Genomic DNA, 22,145 nt, shown 5'->3' with positions numbered 1-22,145 from the left:
CATCTCTTTGCTGTGCCTTCATATGGCCTTTACCCTGGGTGTGTACATCCCTGGTATCTCCTCCTTTTATTATAAGAACACTGATCATCATAGATTAAACTCCCACCCTTATGACATCATTGAACCCTAATTACTACTTTAAAGGCTTTATATCAAAATACAATCATATTGGGGATTAGGGCTTAAACATATGAGTTTTGGGGGGACACAATTCAGATTATAGTAGAGGTCTTACAGCATATATAGAGGTAAAATAAACAACAATAAAAGTTGAAAGGTAATTTTGAAACATATTATGATAGATAAACTTTTATGAAACATTAAAATAGTTTAAACAGAATGTTCAAAGTTAAAGATCAATATTGCATTTTTAATGCAAAACACAAACATATACACACATGCATACATGACAATAACAACAAAGATGTAACAGAAGATAAAATAAAAAATTTTTTTAAATATTTGATTCACCCACAATTTAAGGAGAGAACGATAGACGAACAAGGATGAGACAATCAAAATCATATAGCAGTATATCAGACTTGAATGCACACATATGAATAATTTACATTACATGTAAATAGACTAAGCACTTCAATTAACAGGGAGGCATTATAAGACTGGATAAAAATAGCGAGATTCAACCATATGCCATTTATAAGAAACTTGCTGTAAATATAAAAACACAAACAGGTTGAAAATGAGAGAACGGACCTATATTTATTATTCATCCATTATGCATGAGAAAGGGACATATATCTGCCATGCATTCATTAATCATAAGAAAGCCAATGTTGATGTTCTTAAATGAGGAAAAATTGAATTCAAGGATATAAGGTAGGGCCATAAGCTTAAAAGGGTCAGTTAATTAAGAAGATATAATCCTAAATGTGAATGCATCCTATAACAAAGCTCCCAGTACAAAAAGAAGTTAGAGAAAGAACAAATACTAAAGAAGAAAGAGAAAAATAAATACCAGTAAAAATCAATGAAATAGAAAACAAACAAACAAAAGAGAAAATCAGCAAATGAGAGAACCAGAAGTTGTTTCTCCAGAAATATCTATAAAATTCATGAAACCCTAGCAAAATAATGAAGAAAAAAGGAAACAGAAAAAAAAAAACAGTTTACTAATGTTAAGAATTAAAGCGAAACCACCTACTACATATCTCATAGATGTTAAAATAACAAGTGGTATGTTGAAAAATTCTATGCCAATAAATTTGAAATCCAAATGGAAAAACAAATACTCTAAAAGACACACATAACCAACACCTATTCAAGAAGAGTGGATAACCTAAATATTCATATGTTTATGTGAATATTTAGTTCATAAATATCTTCCCACAATATAGCACCAAGTCTAGATTGCTCCATTGATTAATTAAATCAGGCATTTAAAGAAGAAAGAATAGCAATTTTTGTAAGGTTTTTCATAAAGTAGAGAAAGAGTAAAGGCTTCCCAACTCATTTGGTGAGGCCACTACAACTCTGATAGCAAAACCAGACAATGGTATTGCCAAAAAAATTGCAGAATAGTATGTTTTATGAAAACAGATGCAAAAGTCATTAAAGTATTAGTGAATCGAATCCATCATTATAGGAAAAGGAAAACACAGTATTATCATATGAGGTGTATAACACAAGGATGAAAGAATAGATTATCATTCAAAAATTACTGTGTTTCATACCATTATCAGATTGAGTGAATATTATTTACTTCAATAGAGGCAAGGAAAGTATTGACAAGGTAAAATACACATTTTTCATTAAATATCTCAGCAAATTATGAATGGAAGGAGGTTTCCTCACCCTGATAAAGGACACCAATGAAAAGCTCACAGCTAATATTTTAATGTTAAGTTGGGAAATTAAAGTAAATCCACAGATCAGTTTAAGGAGAACTGACCTCTTACTGTTCAATCTCTCAATTTATAGGTCTGGTATATTTCTACAGTTTTTTAAATCTTCTTCAATTTATATCATCAAAGATTTATAGCTTAGAGTCTATAAAATCTTGCACTGTTAAATTTGTACTTTGGTATTTGATAATTTTTGATGCTGTTTTAAATAGTATGTTTTAAATTTCAGTTTTAGTATTTCATTAATATACATAAATACAATTTATTTTTTAATAGTAACTGTGTACCCTGAAACACTGCTATATCCACTTTTTATATTTTATTACTTTTCTTGTAAATTCTTCAGTTTTCCATGAATACAAGAATCTTCTCAGAATTCAGAGCTTTGTTTCTTCTTCCTAATAGCTATGCCTTTTATTTCTTTTTGTATCTTAATGAAGTGACTAATACATCCAGAATAAAATTAATAAAGTTGAAGTGAATTGATTAGGAAAGACTGTGAGGGAAATTTCTGGGGTAGTGAAAGTATCAGTATTCTGTGTCTTGATACGCATTCATGAAAACTGACTGAATAGTACTTAATAGCTGAACATTTCACCTTATATAAATTATATTTTGATTTTTTAAGTCTGCAATATGAAAAGGCATAAGTGAATAGAACACAGAAATTTAATTTTTGAATATTTATTTGTATTTTTTAATTTGATACTATTTGCAAACTACATCATAGATTTCTTTTAAACGTAATTGAACACTTACTGCTGTGGTCGATTGCATCACTGGTCCCAAATATTCACTTCTCTGTATTCATGACCTTTGCCATGTAATCTTGTAGTGTTCTTACACTCTGATTCTACACTTGTTTATGTGCATTGCTTTGGCCAGTAGAGGAAGGTGGAAGTTACACGGTACTAGTTCTACGCCTGGGCCTCAAGAGGATCTGTGTGTTTGCACTTGTAGTTCTTCCTTGTATTCCCATCAGAACTTGTATGTGCTAGCCTGTTGGAAGATGAGGAGTTTGTAGAGCAGATCGGATCCTCCTAAGCCATTGCTGTCAAGACCAGCCTAGATTGGCTGAGAACCAGCCAGCCCCCCAATATATCCATGAGTAGTTCAAGATAATGTTAATCACCTAGGTGCCCTCAACTGAATCCAAATATCATAACAGCAAATGCTTATTATTTTGGTGGTTGGTATGCATATTATCATGTCATTAAATAAGTGAAACACTGGTAATTTATTTTCTTGATTACAAGTAGCTTTTCTTTCCCTACATGATATTGGTTTTCAGAATATTAATGAAAAATATATTTGAATTATATGGCTATTCATGCTGCTAACATCTCACATACCTAGCAACTAAAGAACAGAAAAAAATATATTCTTAAAAAAATTAGACGCGATGAAGAGTGGCCCCCGCTTGCCGCAACTAGAGAAAGCCCTCGCACAGAAACGAAGATCCAACACAGCCAAAAATAAATACAAAAATAAATAAATAAATAAATACATTTTAAAAAACAAAAAAATTAGGAAACAGTGCATAAATATAAACATTAAACATTTAGGACCTGCAACAAAACATTAAGAGGCTGAGAAATAATGTTTTACATTTTAATTTGGTTTTATATCTCTATTTTCTATTCTATAATATTACAACTAAGCAGTATATTATTTGGATTTTTATTCCATTCAGCTATATAAAATTCCTAATTCTAGAATAACATAATTGAAATGTGTTGCTCTGAGTATCAGAGAAGCTCAGCAGAAACTGAATCCTTTGCCTGCCTATTGTAGAAAAAGACTTATCTATGAATTTGGCACTGGCCTCAAGAGTAGAAAAGCACAGGTTTACTAAATGCAAGGCAATCCCTGGTTCAGGTAAGGATAGGAAGGGAAACAAGAGAAAGAAACAGAAAAATATATTTAAAGATCTATTAACTAGAGTAGCGGTCCCCAATGTTTTTGGCACCAGGGACTGGTTTCCTGGAAGACAGTTTTTCCACAGATCGGGGGGAGGGGGGCGAGGATGGTCAGGCAGTAATGTGAGCGAGGGGGAGCGGCAGATGAAGCTTCGCTTACTTGTCTACCACTCACCTCCTGCTGTGTGGCCTGGTTCCTAACAGGTCACGGACTGGTACTGGTTGGGGACCCCTGAACTAGAGGATTCTAGGACTTCTTGTAAGACCATTTTTTAAAAGTCACTAAAAAATACTTGTGAGTCAATGTTAATTGTGATATACATCTAAACATTAAATTGAAACCCTCAAATCACCTGGCATAAATAATAGAAAGTGTTTAAATTTCCAACGATGCTGAGTAAGGAAAAAATGCTTTAAAATCTTATATTTAAATATAGTATCTATTTTATTAAGAAACCTTGTACCATAATTGGCAATAAAGTTAAAATTTTTACAATAATTTTATCAATCTATTGCCAAATTCTACCTTTTTCAGGAAAGTTTACATATCTGTGTTCCATTTCATTTCATAGACTTGCTTATCATTTGTTTATTCAACAAACTGTTGAGCATCTGTTACATATGTGGCACCAATGCTATGTATGAGCTGTCAATTAAAAATATAAATGGTTTCTGAATTAATCATGATTAAAATCTGTTTTCAAAAGGTGAGTGTATTTTGGGAGGAGTTATAATAATGTTACATACCTTTCAAGTACAATAACATTAATATGTAAAATCATATTAATCCTCCCCAGAAACTCTATTCAAATGTCTAAGAGTCTAATGAATCTACTATCTTAAACTGAGAATTTGGTTTACTCTGTTAGTGGTCTATTATATATTTAATATATTTTCACTGTATCATAAAAGAATAATGTATACTAATAATTCCTACTGAACCAGAATTCTTTTAAATGGATTAATATATTTGAATACTTGAAAACGGCAAAATATTTTCTCTCATAGGGATTTGCTATTACTAATACTATGTATACGCACAAAAGTGATTTTGGCTGTGTTCCACGAAAACTCTTAAAAACACAGTCCATAGGCATGGCATATTTGGCCAGTAGGCTGAAATTTGTGGGCCACTGATCTAGAGTATATTACATCCAATTTTTTAAACACAGTTCTTACATATTAATACTTTTATATAATCCAATTAAAGTGAAGTACTGAAGAAATGAAATTAAAAATATTAAATACAAACACAGGTTTTTATTTTTAGGATCATCAGAAAACTCTCTCAATTAGATATTAACATATAGAAATGCTCACTTTCAATCTCACGCTACCTAGGCAGAGCAGTGACAGTTATTGGACCAGCATGATCTGTGGGCCACACTTGAGAACCTCTGCTCAGAGCAAAAGACAGTGCCTTGCATCTCTCTAGATGAAGTCCATTGCTTCTAGACAACATTGGACGAGTACTCTTCACATTCTGGCTTGTTAGTTTTTTGTTTTTTCACATATATTTTTTAATGAAATACACTTACAAACATATGTTCAGCTCATTTAAAGGTAGTGAGTGTTCTTTGATGTACTGATATGCAAAGTTATTAAAAAACATCTTTGACCAGAAATTGTAGTTTATCTCTGTCATTCATGTATTTACCATAAGCTATACTTTCTTTGTTTTTAAGCTTAGATTGATACCACCATTCCTCTTGGCTATCTCTAAACATGTTTTCACTACTTTATACCTATTGTTTAGCTTTTTCCCCAGCACACGGTGGAAACACAAAAGCAACTACTGAACATAATCATTAATCAATTGGACATTACATTTTTTTTTCTTAAAAGTTATGTTAATCTTATAGGTGAATATATATTTTTTGAAAATCTAAGTACAAAGAATGAAACATTAAAATTTCACTTGATATTCCTTTCTATCTCTGTATAATTATATTTGACCTTTGTGCTTACCATTACTGAGTTGGCTGATTGACTAACTTCTATTATTTTCTTCCTTTTGACCTTCAAAAACTAGACAGCCTGATTAGTGATAGCTGGAAAGATGCAATCTCTGCAATTATTTTTTTAAATCAACTCATGAGCAATATTTAATTTATTTGTATGCTAGTATCTGGTTCCTTGTCTGAATTGAGTAATTATGAAATATGCTTTGTTCTAGGCAGAATTAATGGAAATTACTTATGATGGTAGAATGAGAAAAATGCACTAAAAGGGAAAGAAAAGTATAAAATCAATTTATCTGAAAGAATAAAGACTATATTTAAATTTAACCTCATTTTCCATTACATAAATCTTTAATTTGATTATTTGAAATATGAAATTTATAATTATGAAAACAGATTGTTTTAAATAATGATTAGAGGCAAGAGTTTTGTTGAAAAGCTTTAAGGTCAATAAAATGACCACAGAAAGGTAATCAGTGATTTGTATAAGGGTTAAAAAAAAGAAGAGTATACAATTACAAAAGACTGAGGTTATAAAAGTTTTAGTAAGCATATTACAGAAAAAAATTGAGCAATTTACATTAAATAAAATTAAAGTAAAACATTTTATATAATTAAATTTAAAAGAGAATTACTGATGTGAACTCATTCTATTAAAAAATAAATTATTTTTGGCTTTGTAAATAATCTCAGTGGCCTAGAGATTGGGCCAGCCTATCAAGTGCCAGTACTGTGGAATGATAATAAATGCATTCTAGTACCCATATTTTCACCAGTAATACTATTTCTCATTAACAATATCTAAACCTCCTTTGAGAGTGCTGCTTCCATGAACTGGGATGTAGAAAACTCACTTACTTTCCTTAGTATTTTTATAGGGAATATCACTAAAAAGTCAAGTATTGAAAATTCTATTATCTAGTCAATGAAGACATGAAGAAATTAAAAAAAGGAGCTCATAATTTAAATAAAATATATATATTCTGAAATTAAACTTCTAAAATTCCTATCTTGTACCTAATATTCTGTGAGTTTCTTCAACTTCTGTTTGTGAATATGTGTGCAGATAATGAACTAAGCATATATCCAAAAAAAGGCAATCATATAATTCACTGAGTTGTAAAAAAAAAAAAACCCACAATACTAATATATTTTGAATAACATTCTTTTATGATTACATGTTCTTTTATGATTAAGAAAACAAACAATAATATTATTAAAAGCTAATCATATAATTAATCAAGATTTGGAAAACTACCTTTGAATAGGAGTCACAGAACCATTCTCGATTAACACTTCAATAGTTTACTGAAATTTCATATTCATATTTATTACCTTTCATAGATGTAACACTTGGCTAGGGGATTTGGAGAATTTTAATGTACAAAATACTATTTTATGGTGACAAGAGACTGATGATATAATAAAGAAGATAATATATTATAATGCTGAATTTTTTTCTAAGGAGTTTTTTTTCTACATAGAAAATCTTCATGCAGAGACTGCCACCAAACTGGCCTTAACAATATGGGAAACCATGCAGGAAATGATGGTGAACTTAGTTCCTGCTATCAGGAAGCTTATAGAATCTCTGCTATTCCTGCCCCCTTTTCTCAACCCTATAATGGCATGTATAAATGTTCCATTACATCGCTTTCAAAAAAAAAAAAAGGGAAACCAAGGATGAGACTTGAACCAGAAAGGAAATGAGAAGGAAGAGCATGAGCTCTTCCTGGTTAGATAACATTGTTAGAAATATTTCCATGAAACCAAAAAGAATTTCTCTTGTAGAGGCATGAAAGAAAGACTGGAACACTGGATATCAAAGAAAATTAATGTAAGATACTTGTGACTTGGTGGCAGCCATACAATAAGTAATAATAAGCCTGAAAGCAAATAAGTAAATTAAAAAATAAATTAATAAAAAGTTCAAAGTGTCAATTATCTTCAATGTTCAAGAAACAATATTTTTTTTTTTAGAAAAGCACGAAAGAGGAAATAAAAGACTTGAGGTTAAGAAATGCATTCTCCAATTAGAAAAGAATCTCTAGGCAATGCAGTACAGTGTTTTATCTTCCCATTGTTTTTGCTTTCATTAATAAGGATACCATTATAGTAAATTGCCACTTATACAACAAATTATTTACAAAATTTTATAACAGTAATATGAATATATGTTAATTACATAATATTTTAAAATAATCAAAGAAAAATATCCAAGGTAGAGGAATCCAAGGATCAATTCATCCCCACTCCTAATTCATCTCCATATAAAAAAGTACCTACAACTTTTTCCTGTGTTTCTCATATATCCATCCAAAACTTTAAATTATATGTCCATACTGCAATAATAAATTATCATTTTAAACACCTATTAATTTCCTATTGTAGGAGACGACGATTTATTTCTCTTACCACGTCATACCATTTTCCCCCTCCTTACATCTGCAATTATTGTTAAATCACCACTGGGTTAAATCAATATGCAGGGCTTATTTTGATTTTAGGAATATGTGTACACTTTTGAGCTGCTCAGTGTACTATTGTTAAATTACCTTTCATGTACAACTTGTTTTTATTTTTTTTATATATCTTTACTTATAGTTTTGCTCTATTTCCAAGAGAATTCTCTCTACATCTTCTTCAACCTCTCAGTCAAATTTCCACACTAACTTGTTGTACTACCTGTGATTTCAGTTTATTTTCTGGAGAAAAAAAGTTCAATGCTGCAATCTTTTCTCCTCACTCTAAGAGCCTAAGAGTGAGTTGCTTGGAAGGAAATGCCTTGCCTGTTCCAGCATCCTGGGCATTTTCTTACTTTCCCAGATCTGCTGAGCATCTTCCTTTGAAGATGCTGCTCTATCTTCTTCTTTCACTTTTTATTCTTTCATTTTAATTAGCTTAGCTTCCTAAGCAAGAGTACATGAGAGATTTTTGTGTTTTGTGTGTGTGTTTTATTTTGTTTGTTGAAATATCTATGCCTAAAATCTCTTTATTTTGTTATCCAATTTGTTTGATCAGTTGTCTGAGTACAGGATTCTAGATTGAAATTATTTTTCTGGGACATTAAAAAGAGTTGATGTCCTTTAAAATTAGAATCACCTCATTATTCATGCTAGTATATCTTCTTTTCCTGTTATTCTTTTTTTTCCCATCCAAATGTCCCCCAACCAATGAATGGAGAAACAAAATATAATATATCCAATAAATGGAACATTATTATATTGCTCTTCCCTTGTCTTTCTACTCTTTCTTCTTTTACTGATATCTCTATCAATTATTTAAATCAGTGTTTGCAGTTGTAAGCTCAGCATACATAATGGCTCATCCAGCACAATTTAAGTGGTCGTTAGTGATAACTTGAGGACATTTGCTACTAACTGATATATGAATACGAGACAATCATACCATAATGTTATATAATTTCATATTTACTAGGAGAGATTTAATCAAAGTGACAGATAACAACACACGTTGGTGAGAATGTGACAAACTAGAATCATCATATTTGACCAGTAGAAATGTAAAATGGTAAAGCCACTTTAGAAAAGTCTGGCAGTTTCTCAAAAGATTAAACATAGAATTGCTAAATGACTTCATAATTCCTCTCCTAGAAATATACCAGAGAAATAAAACATATGCACACAAAGTTTATAGAAGCATTATTTAACAGCCAAAAAATGGAAACAAGCCAAATGCCCATCAACTGATGAATGGATAAATAACTTTTGGTATCTCCATACAATGCAACATTATTTGTTAATTTAAAGGAATGTAATACTGATACATGCAAGAATATGAATGAACACTGAAAACATTATGCTAAGTGAGAAGAGTCAGTTACAAAAGATCACATATTGTATGATGTCATTTATATGTAATGTCCACACTGACAAATCTATAGAGACAGAGAGTAGATTGGTATTTGCCTAGGACTGGGACTGGGGTGGAGGGTGACTGCTAATTGGTCAGGAGTTTCCTTTTGTGGTTATAAAAATGTTCTAAACTTGATAGTGGTGATGATTGCAAGACTCTGTGAATATACTAAAAACACTGAATTATATACTTTGATAAATGAATTATATGGTCTGTGAACTAAATTTCAATCATATATATATATATGGTTGAATTCCTGAAATATATCTGAAAATAATTATTTGTTTGAGACATACTCAAACTGACTTGAAAATAACAGCTTTCTGTAATCTTGTGTGACTTTTTCTGAATTTAATAAATTATTTTACCTTGGATAAAAAGCAGTAAGTGTACCAGAAATGACTTATTTGTTATATTTGTGTATAATAAGCCAAATTAATAAGCTCACTTTTATACTCAAACATACGCCAGATCTGACCTTTCCTTCTGAGTTGCCAATTTAAGAAAAAAATAGCATTTTATTACTGGAATTCCTTGCAGTAATTGGACCAAACTTCTCATCTTGATTCTACCTAGAAATGATATGTCACTGAATCTTCATACCTTGAACACTGTCTGTGATAAAAGTGACTCATATGAACCACTGTACAGCAATTTTTACATTTAAATAATTTATGAAAATGCCAGTGGGCTTCTATTCCAAAGTGTAGTTGTCAGCACCAAAGAAAAAACTACAATGTGCTGAAAGATAATGAGCAACAGGAACATTTAAGAAACTTTTAAATTAGCATAGTTAAAACAATTTCATTCAAAGCCTAGTTAGAATTTAAGAACATTGTTCTGCTAACTTGATTGTGCTATGATTATAGTGCTTTCACTACTCAATGTAGATTAACATAATTTTGACATTTCATCATAATAATTGTGAGCTACATTCTTTCATAAATCACAGAAGCACCTGTTTCCTCCTTCTATCTATAAAGAAAACAAATTAACTAGTTTGAACCAAGTGAAAAACATCCATTTCTGTCTCTTATAATCTTAGAAACTGGATTTGTTTCTCAAAGTGAAATTATTAGAGCCATAATGAATAAATTGGTAACGATAATGACCACTGTACAATGTTAAAAGGACTTCTTCACTTTTTTTTTTTTTACAGTATATTTGCTTTACAATGTTGTGCTAGTTTCTGCCATATAACGAAATGAATCAGCTATATGTATACATATATCTCCTCCCTCTTGGACCTCCTTCGCACACTCCCCCCCATCCCACCCATCTAGGTCATCACAGAGCACCGAGCTGAGTTCCCTGTGCTATACAGCAGGTTCCCACTAGCTATCTAATATTTTACACATGGTAGTTTTTTAATGTGGTGTGTAAATAACTCAGCCTAGATATTTTGTAAGTTTGGTTGAACAATTTATATATACATAAACTTTAACATTTTAAAGTAAAATTTACCCTAAATTTTATAATAATGTTTATAATAATGTACATGAGAATGACCTTTTATACAATTTTATAATGATTATGAGAATACAAGTGATCCTATTCCATGGAATCTGCTTGTGAGATTAAAAACAATGTGGGAGGGGAGTGTTATGGGCTGAATTTCCCTCTCCCCAAGAGGTGATTAACTTAATGAGGTTACTTGGGTGGGCTCTAATCTATTATGACTGTTGTCCTTATAAAAAGAGGATGTTAGGACACACACAGAAACATGAAAGATACACACACAGAAAAGATCATGTGAGGAGACTGTGGGAAGGTGGCCATCAGCAAGCCAAGGAGAGAGATTTCAGAAGAAACCAAACCTGCCAACACCTTGATCTTGGATTTCTAGCCTCCAGAACTGTGAGGAAAAGAAAATATATATGTGTGTTGTTTAAGCCATCTAGCTGTGGTATTTTGCTGTAGCAGCCCGAGGAGATTAATATAGGAGATGTTTGCCAAGAAGTCAAAGCATGATTTTGTCAGGTTTAAATACTTAATGATTTAGTGCATTTGCTTGTGTATAAGAGAGAATGGTGTTTAAATTTCTTGATTAAAATGGCATATATTTTCAACATTTTACATATACTCATTAAATACTGTACATGTTTAAGATGCTGTCTATTGACACTCAGCATCTATTCCCACTCCTTCCTAAGATCACTCTTGTATCACTGAGAATGGAAGATTAAATCTACATTTTACAGACCTGCATGCAACCAGAGGACTGGGCATAATTTAGACTCTGTCTTCTTGATTCACTTGTGTGAAATGCATAAGGCAGAAGGACAGAGGAGGCAACATTTCAACAGCAGTGCAAATTTACAGGTAATCTTTAGCAGATTACTCTACAGTTTCAGCAGGCAGAGCCTATGTCTGCTGGTCTAAGCACAAGCTTCTTGAGTGTGGGTAGGTCTATGCCTATAGTAGTAGTATCAGTGACAATAGGAATTTCTTGGCTCATGCCATGGCAGCGATGCTTGTTTTTCCTGCACAGGTGGGGTTTCATGTATGGGCATTCCTGTTTCTTTTGGAATTTCCAAGGTAAAGAATTTAGGAAATCATTTTTCTACTGCATGCCAGAGCATCCCCTTCAAAATAAAGAGTAAATAATTGCATTTTAGAGCTTCTACAGCTAGGAAAGAAGAATAATTCCCGATAGAACTCTAGGATTTGGAAGCATCATATTTCATGCTTGACAATACTGTTCCAACCAATGTAGCATTTGGCACAAAAAGCTTCTAGTTTTAAAGCCTGTGGCCAAAGAACATATATGTGACTTGCAATATAAGCAGGCCTGCTGCTTAGACCATATGATCTAACAGATCCTAGGATTCTAGAGGTGTCTGTCATAAAGACAATGGGTGGATCATCTGTAAACCCAAAAAAAAAAAAAATGCAGTGCATATTCCCAGTGTTTAGGAGCAAGAGCATTCTATCTACACCTGAGTGGCCAACACCATTCATAACATAGCTACTGGACCCTGCTGAAAACCTGAGTGCCAAAACATGGAATATCAAGACACCACGTAGCCAAAACTTCCCATTATGTAATTATTATCAAGCCACCAAAAGTGGAAAATGGCTGTATTAGTGAGAATTAAATAGTCCCCCAGCAGTGATGAGGGAAAAACCTTCCAGGAGCCAAATCTTAGTAAGTTGTACTTTTTCATTTACATTATGTGGAAAGATAAGTTGAATGAGTTAAACATTTATGTGAGCTCATGATGGTAGCAAAGAGCATGTCTAGTTGGTCAGGTACCTAGGAGTAGAAATTTTGGAAATCTGGTGAAAAGTTGTTCTGGAGAAGAAGCATGTGGGTGGTGCAATGGGAATAGGCAAAAAATGTGAGAATGTTCACATTATATATTAATGTCCATCGGAGATCATCACCTGTGGAAGAGGTAATAAACAACCCAGTGGACAGGATGACTCAGACAGTAGATTTCAGTCAGCCCCTAGGCTCCAACACACCATTGCTTTCACTATGAAATAGAGATGGAGGCTATCAATGGACCAATGGTGTAAGTTACCCCTCAACAAGGATTTTATAGCTACTGCTGAAAATCTGACCTATCTACAACAGAGATGAAAGCTGAGCTTCTGATACAGAATCATTTAAGGAGTTCTACAAGTCACTTAGCCTCCATAAACAAACCATCCAGAGGCCACTAGTTGGATAGAGTGTTAAGTGCCTGACTTCCTGAATTAAAAATTCAATCCAGAGAGCTGGACTGAAGAGACAGGAAATCAAATATGGGAACAAGTTGCAGAAAAAGAATTATCAAACAAAACGAGAAGTATTGTAAACAGCCCTAGAAACTCAATTACATGAGCAACTAATAAATTCAATAAATACTCATAATTTATATTTTATATATCTACATAATCTCAAAGAGATAAAAGAATGTCATCTTTACAATTAGAGTAAAAATGATTTAAAAGCCGAGATGGCTATATAAAGGGGCAATTAAAGGGTTTGTTTAAGTCAACAAAAGGGAAAATCTGCTGAAGAGAGAATTATAAAAATTTTAACGTAGAAGTAAGATAATAATCCAGAATGGAAGTGACAGCAATAAAGAGAGGAAACATTTTTTTTTCCTTTATTGACAACACCATGCAGCATATGGGATCTTAGTTCCCCGACCAGGGATTGAACCCATGTCCATTGCATTGGAAGCGGGGAGTCTTAACCACTGGACCGCCAGGTAAGTCCCTAGAGGAAACTTTTTTAATAAGGAAGTTAAGAATATGCAAAATAACTTGAAAAGAAGCAATATAGTATTTAGGAGGAGTTCCAAAAGGAACAAATAAACAAAATGAGCGATACAAAATATTTGATAAGAAAAAGGAACCCAAAAGGAAGTAGCCAGAAAGCCATGGTAAGGAAAAAATAAAATTAAAATAAAAATTTAAATACTCTCAGTCTAAATAAATAGTGATATAAAAATGAAACAGTAGTCTGAAAATGAAGAAATGAAGAAACAGAAATATTACAATGAAAATTAGATATAACATATCAAAATAAAGAACTTAGGGTGAAATAATTCAGTAGAAACACTGATTAAAGGTCAAAATGAAAAATAATATAATGAACTTATAGACACCTAAAAATATACTTCTAAAACAGCAAAAAGTGATAAAATTAAAAACAAATACATAGACCACCAGAGGGCAGAAAGCAGAAGCAAGAAGAACTACAATCCTGCAGCGTGTAGAACAAAAACCACATTCACAGAAAGAGAGACAAGATGAAAAGGCAGAGGGCTATGTACCAGATGAAGGAACAAGATAAAACCCCAGAAAAACAACTAAATGAAGTGGAGATAGGTAACCTTCCAGAAAAAGAATTCAGAATAATTAATGATAGTGAAGATGATCCAGGACCTTGGAAAAAGAATGGAGGCAAAGATCGAGAAGATGCAAGAAACATTTAACAAAGACCTAGAAGAATTAAAGAACAAATGAACAGAGATGAACAACACAATAAATGAAATTAAAAGTTCTCTAGTAGGGATCAACAGCAGAATAACTGAGGCAGAAGAACGGATAAGTGACCGGGAAGACAGAATGGGGGAATTCACAGCTGCAGGACAAAATAAAGAAAAAACAATGAAAAGAAACGAAGACAGCCTAAGAGACCTCTGGGACAACATTAAATGCAACAACATTCGCATTATAGGGGTCCCAGAAGGAGGAAGTAGAGAGAAAGGAGCTGAGAAAATCTTTGAAGAGATTATAGTCAAAAACTTCCCTAACATGGGAAAAGAAATAGCCACCCAAGCCCAGGAAGCGCAGAGTCCCATACAGGATAAACCCAAGGAGAAACACGCCGAGACACATAGCAATCAAATTGGCAAAAATTAAAGACAAAGAAAAATTATTGAAAACAGCAAGGGAAAAATGACAAATAACATACAAGGGAACTCCCATAAGGGTAAGAGCTGATTTCTCAAAAGAAACTCTACAAGCCAGAAGGGAGTGGCATGATATACTTAAAGTGATGAAAGGGAAGAACCTGCAACCAAGATTACTCTACCCAGCAAGAATCTCATTCAGATTCTATGGAGAAATCAAAAGCTTTACAGACAAGCAAAAGCTAAGAGAATTCAGCACCACCAAACCAGCTCTACAACAAATGCTAAAGGAATTTCTCTAAGTGGGAAACACAAGAGAAGAAAATGACCTACAAAAACAAACCTAAAACAATTAAGAAAATGGTAATAGGAACATACATATCGATAATTACCTTAAACATCAATGGATTAAATGCTCCAACCAAAAGACACAGGCTTGCTGAATGGATACAAAAACAAAACCCATATATATGCTGTCTATAAGAGACCCACTTCAGACCTAGGGACACATACAGACTGAAAATGAGGGGATGGAAAAAGATATTCCATGCAAATGGAAATCAAAAGAAAGCTGGAGTAGCAATACTCATATCAGATAAAAAAGACTTTAAAATAAAGAATTTTACAAGAGACAAGGAAGGACAACGCATAATAATAAAGGGATCAATCCAAGAAGAAGATACAACAATTATAAATATATATGCACCCAACATAGGAGCACCTCAATACATAAGGCAACTGCTAACAGCTATAAAAAAGGAAATCAACAGTAACACAGTAATAGTGGGGGACTTTAACACCTCACTTGCACCAATGGACAGATCATCCAAAATGAAAATAAATAGGGAAACAGAAGCTTTAAATGACACAATAGACCAGATAGATTTAATTGATATTTATAGGACATTCCATCCAAAAACAGCAGATTACACTTTCTTCTCAAGTGCGCATGAAACATTCTCCAGAATAGATCACATCTTGGGTCACAAATCAAGCCTCAGTAAATTTAAGAAAATTGAAATCATATCAAGCATCTATTCTGACCACAACGCTATGAGATTAGAAATGAATTACAGGGAAAAAAACGTAAAAAAGACAAACACATGGAGGCTAAACAATACGTTACTAAATAACAAAGAGATCACTGAAGAAATTAAAGAGGAAATCAAAAAATACCTAGAAACAAATGACAATGAAAACACGACGATCCAAAACCTACGGGATGCAGCAAAAGCAGTTCTAAGAGGGAAGTTTATAGCTATACAAGCCTACCTCAAGAAACAAGAAAAATCTCAAATAAACAATCTAACCTTACACCTACAGGAAAAGAAGAACAAACAAAACCCAAAGTTAGCAGAAGGAAAGAAATCATAAATATCAGAGGAGAAATAAATGAAATAGAAACAAAGAAAAGAATAGCAAAGATCAATAAAACTAAAAGCTGGTTCTCTGACAAGATAAACAAAATTGATAAACCATTAGCCAGACTCATCAAGAAAAACAGGGAGAGGACTCAAATCAATAAAATTAGAAATGAAAAAGGAGAAGTTACAACAGATACCGCAGAAATACAAAGCATCCTAAGAGACTACTACAAGCAACTCTATGCCAATAAAATGGACAACCTGGAAGAAATGGACAAATTCTTAGAAAGGTATAACCTTCCAAGACTGAAGAAAGAAAGGAAGAAGTAGAAAATATGAACAGACCAATTACAAGTAATGAAATTGAAACTGTGATTAAAAATCTTCCAACAAACAAAAGTCCAGGACCAGATAGCTTCACAGGTGAATTCTATCAAACATTCAGAGAAGAGTTAACACCCATCCTTCTCAAACTCTTCCAAAAAACTGCTGAGGAAGGAACACTCCCAAACTCATTCTATGAGGCCACCATCACCCTGATACCAAAACCAGACAAAGATACTACAAAAAAAGAAAATTATAGATGAATATCAGTGATGAATATAGATGAAAAAATCCTCAACAAAATACTAGCAAACAGAATCCAACAACACATTAAAACGATCATACACCATGATCAAGTGGGATTTATCCCAGTGATGCAAGGATTCTTCAGTATATGCAAATCAATCAATGTGATACACCATATTAACAAATTGAAAAATAAAAACCATATGATCATCTCAATAGATGCAGAAAAAGCTTTTGACAAAATCCAACAACCATTTATGATAAAAACTCTCCAGAACAAGACAAGGATGTCCACTCTCACCACTATTACTCAACATAGTTTTGGAAGTCCTAGCCAAGGCAATCAGAGAAGAAAAAGAAATAAAAGGAATCCAAATCGGAAAAGAAGAGGTAAAACTGTCACTGTTTGCAGATGACATGATACTATACATATAGAATCCTAAAGATGCCACTAGAAAACTACTAGAGCTAATCAATGGATTTGGCAAAGCTGCAGGATACAAAATTAATGCACAGAAATCTCTTGCATTCCTATACACTAATGATGAAAAATCTTAAAGAGAAATTAAGGAAACACTCCCATTTACCATTGCAACAAACAGAATAAAATACCTAGGAATAAACCTACCAAGGGAGACAAAAGACCTGTATGCAGAAAACCATAAGACACTGATGAAAGAAATCAAAGATGATACCAACAGATGGAGAGATATACCATGTTCTTGGATTGGAAGAATCAACATTGTGAAAATGAGTATACTACCCAAAGCAATCTACAGATTCAATGCAAACCCTATCAAATTACCAATGGCATTTTTTATGGAACTAGAACAAAAAAATCTTAAAATTTGTATGGAGACACAAAAGACCCCGAATAGTCAAAGTCGTCTTGAGGGAAAAAAACGGAGCTGGAGGAATCAGACTCCCTGACTTCAGACTATACTACAAAGCTACAATAATCAAGACAATATGGTACTGGCACAAAAACAGAAACATAGATCAATGGAACAAGATAGAAAGCCCAGAGATAAACCCATCCACCTATGGTCAACTAATCTATGACAAAGGAGACAAGGATATACAATGGAGAAAAGACAGTCTCTTCAATAAGTGGTGCTGGGAAAACTAGACAGCTACATGTAAAAGAATGAAATTAGAAACACTCCCTAACACCATACACAAAAATAAACTCAAAATGGATTAGAGATCTAAATGTAAGACCGGACACTATAAAACTCTTAGAGGAAAACATAGGAAGAGCACTCTTTGACATAAATTACAGCAAGGTCTTTTTTGATCCACCTCCTAGAGTAATGGAAATAAAAACCAAAATAAACAAATGGGATCTCATGAAACTTAAAAGCTTTTGCACAGCCAAGGACACCATAAAGAAGATGAAAAGACAACCTTCAGAATGGGAGAAAATATGTGCAAACGAACCAATGGACAAAGGATTAATCTCCAAAATATATAAACAGCTCATGCAGCTCAATATTAAAAAAACAAACAACCCAGTCCAAAAATGGGCAGAAGACCTAAATAGACATTTCTCCAAAGAAGATATACAGATGGCCAAGCAGCACATGAAAAGCTGCTCAACATCACTAATTACTAGAGAAATGCAAATCAAAACTACAATGAGGTATCACCTCACACCAGTTAGAATGGGCATCATCAAAAAATGTACAAACAATAAATGCTGGAGAGGGTGTGGAGAAAAGGGAACCCTCTTGCACTGTTGGTGGGAATGTAAATTGATACAGCCACTATGGAGAACAGCATGGAGGTTCCCTAAAAAACTAAAAATAGAATTACCATATGATCCAGCAATCCCACTACTGGGCATATACCCAGAGAAAACCATAATTCAAAAAGACACATGCACCCCAATGTTCATTGCAGCACTACTTACAATAGACAGGTCATGGAAGCAACCTAAAGGCCCATCGACAGATGAATGGATAAAGATGTGGGACATATATTCAATGGAATATTACTCAGCCATAAAAAGGAACGAAATTGGGTCATTTGTTGAGACGTGGATGGATCTAGAGACTGTCATACAGAGTGAAGTAAGTCAGAAAGAGAACAACAAATATCATATATTAACACATACATGTGGAACCTAGAAAAATGGTACAGATGAACCGGTTTGCAGGGCAGAAAGTGAGACACAAATGTAGAGAACAAATGTATGGACACCAAGGGGGTAAAGCAGCAGGGGGTGGGGGTGGTGGTGCGATGAACTGGGAGACTGGGATTGACATGTATATACTGATGTGTATAAAATGGATGACTAATAAGAACCTGTTGTATAAAAAAATAAATTAAAATTCAAAAAAAAACACCATAATCAAATTAGAAGATTTTAGCACACTTATCTGAATAACTTATAAACCAAGCAGTCAAAAAATTGAAACATAAGTTTAATTATCATAAATAACAATATAAATGCAAAATTTAAACACTGACTATGTACTGTGCTACAAGAGAATTCTCAAAACATCACAAGAAATACATAGAATACAGGCTATGTTGTTAGAATTCATTCAATAAAAATTAGAAATTAACAATAAAAATGCACATACACAAACATAAATCCATAAAACTTACTATCGGAAATGAAACAACTTCCTTCTAATGAATAACACAAATAAGAAATAACAAAAATCATGAATGCCGTAGGTAACAGCATGCAGAATTTCAAATAGTTATAATGGCATTTGAAATTATAAAAATGGAACTTAAAAACTGTGTAAAGTTGACATGCACTGAATATATGGTAAGAAATAAATGTTGAGACACCAGGAAAAGAGATTGAAGAATGGCCAATGAAGTCAGAGGAAAGCAAAACAGCATCAGGTGTCAAAAAGTATATGAAGGAGAGTGATCAATTAATGAAATGCTGTTATGATAACTAACTTGAGATCTTGTACTTAAACACTGAATTTAATAAAGTAGAAGTCATTGATGATCTTGGATAGATATTTACGGGATTGGAGTGGAAGGCTAACTAGAATAAATTTAAGAGGATTTGAGGCAAAGAATCAAGGACTGTATTCTACACGTTGAGTTTTGCTGAAATAGAAAGAAAATAAGTGAACGGAGGAGATGGAGAAGGAAAATGGAGGAGGAAGAGGGACCTCTTTTTTGTTGTTGTTGCTATAACCTGAGAGAAATACTAAGATGTGTAAATGTGGACAGAAATGAGCCAGTAGGTGTTGAAACTTTGATAATATAGATCACAGGTCGGAAACTGCTGATGAAACATCCGTGGATAAGAGAGAGGACATGGGATGCAGAATAAAAATGGGGAGAGTGAATTCAAAAAGAGAAGGAATAGCTTATTTACTCCTTTTTAAAAAACAAACTAAAAGTCCAACTTCATCCAAGTTGTACATGTTGAGTCACGTAAATCTATTTTCAGATAGGAATTTCACTATAAAATAATCTCAGAATAGAGAATTACATAAGCATTACAGGTAATTAGAAATACTGTATGTATTTTACTTGAAAGAGCAAAACTAATCACTGGGACTGTTTTTTTAAGTTGTTAAAATTAGTCAGTTTATGCTGATTTTCTTTATTCATTTAATTAACACAATGAAATTTGAGGATCAATTTTCATTTGTAATTTAAATATTCAAAATTTCCTGAGCAACTTTAAGGAAAAGCTCAATGTAAGAGAAATAATCTCAGTAAGCCTTAATTAATTATGAAATAATCCCATCCTCTTTAAAGTGTTCAATGCCAGGGTGTAACAACTAATAAAATACAGCAAGTAATTTAAGCATTTAAAATAATGCCTCTCTCTCTTTTAGTAAAAATTGGCAAGATTTGTTGTTACATAACTCTATAAAATCTACACTAATTTGATATAGATAGACTTGAAAAATAAACTAAAAAGTTTTTTTTCAGGGTACATTAATAAACTATTGTCAGTATTAGTCACAAGAACTCAAATGATTCATAACAAAACTCATGGAATTATTTTATAGCAGCTCACCAGACACTGAACCTAGAAACTCCCATTCAAAAATACACCTTTAAGAAGAAATAATGGCAACCCACTACTAATGATAGGATTACCAAATGATTATATTATTATTGTTTTTCTCTTTGGACGAATTCTTGCTGATAAATGCAGAAAAAAAGGTGGTATTAGAAAATCACTAATTTATTTACCCAAAGGAAACAATAAAGCCAATAGTCATCAATAGAAACTAATGTCAATAAATGAAAGTTCATGGGAAATTTGTAATGGAGGAATTAGACAGACCATAATCAGCATTACTAAAAGTGGACATACAGACATTAGGGACCTTATGATTTCACTCAATAATAATTACAATGTGCCATCCATGAAGTGCTCTTTCTGAAAAAAGTGATCAAAATCTTATCCATATTTTAAATTCAATTATCAGCTTATAGAATATAAACCATAAAGCAGTAGTAACCAAAATGGCTCCCCAGTGCATTGTTCTGTATAACATGCAAGTTAAAATGAGTTAAATTTTTAAATGGTTGAAAAATATTAAAAGAACTGTGGCATATGAAAATTATATAAAATTTAAATATCAATGTCCATAAAAAAGTTTACTGGAACGCAGTCCCCCTCATCCAAGTATTATTCATTCATAACTGTTTCATGCTACAAAGGTAGAGTTAGCTTACAAAGACTAAAATGCTTGTTACCTGTGTATGTCACCAGAAAGAAGACGTCAGTTACATATAAAATGGGGGATATTCTATAGGACAAATGACTTGGGTTCTCAAAAAGAAAAAAATATATATAGAGAGAGATATATATATATAATAAATGTATAGAAAAGTAAAATGAAGTTGTTATAGTTTGCAAAAGACTTACTAGATAACAAGCCATTGCAACATGTAGCATATTTGGATCCTGATTTAACCAATGGATTAAAGACATACAATTCTGAAACAAATGAACACATTTATTGTGGGTAGAAGATGACATTAAGAAAATGTTGCAAATTTTCTAGGGTGTGATAATGACAAAGTACAATTTTTAAAAACCTACAATGTTTAGAGATGTATAATAAAATATTTTAGGTGGAAAGGCATGATATACGGGACTTGCTTTAAATATCTGATCTCATATGAAAAATAAATAAATAAAATTGGAAGTAGGGAAGAAGATGAGAACGTTTGGGGGAAAAAGTTGATTATTCTTGAAGCTGGGTGCTGAATCCACTAAACTATGTACTCTTTTCTTTTG

General features: G+C 32.7%; 1 long non-coding RNA gene across 12 annotated transcripts in view; it reads right to left on the bottom strand.

Moving 5' to 3' along the window:
• LOC137759205 (uncharacterized) overlaps positions 1-22,145 on the bottom strand; it is a 520,553-nt gene that overhangs the window by 474,475 nt on the left and 23,933 nt on the right. The window lies entirely within an intron of this gene.

Source organism: Eschrichtius robustus, chromosome 2 (assembly GCF_028021215.1).
Source record: "Eschrichtius robustus isolate mEscRob2 chromosome 2, mEscRob2.pri, whole genome shotgun sequence".
Taxonomy (NCBI): domain Eukaryota; kingdom Metazoa; phylum Chordata; class Mammalia; order Artiodactyla; family Eschrichtiidae; genus Eschrichtius; species Eschrichtius robustus.
The sequence above is the reverse complement of the archived record's forward strand: the minus strand, read 5'-3'. Positions and strand labels throughout refer to the sequence as shown.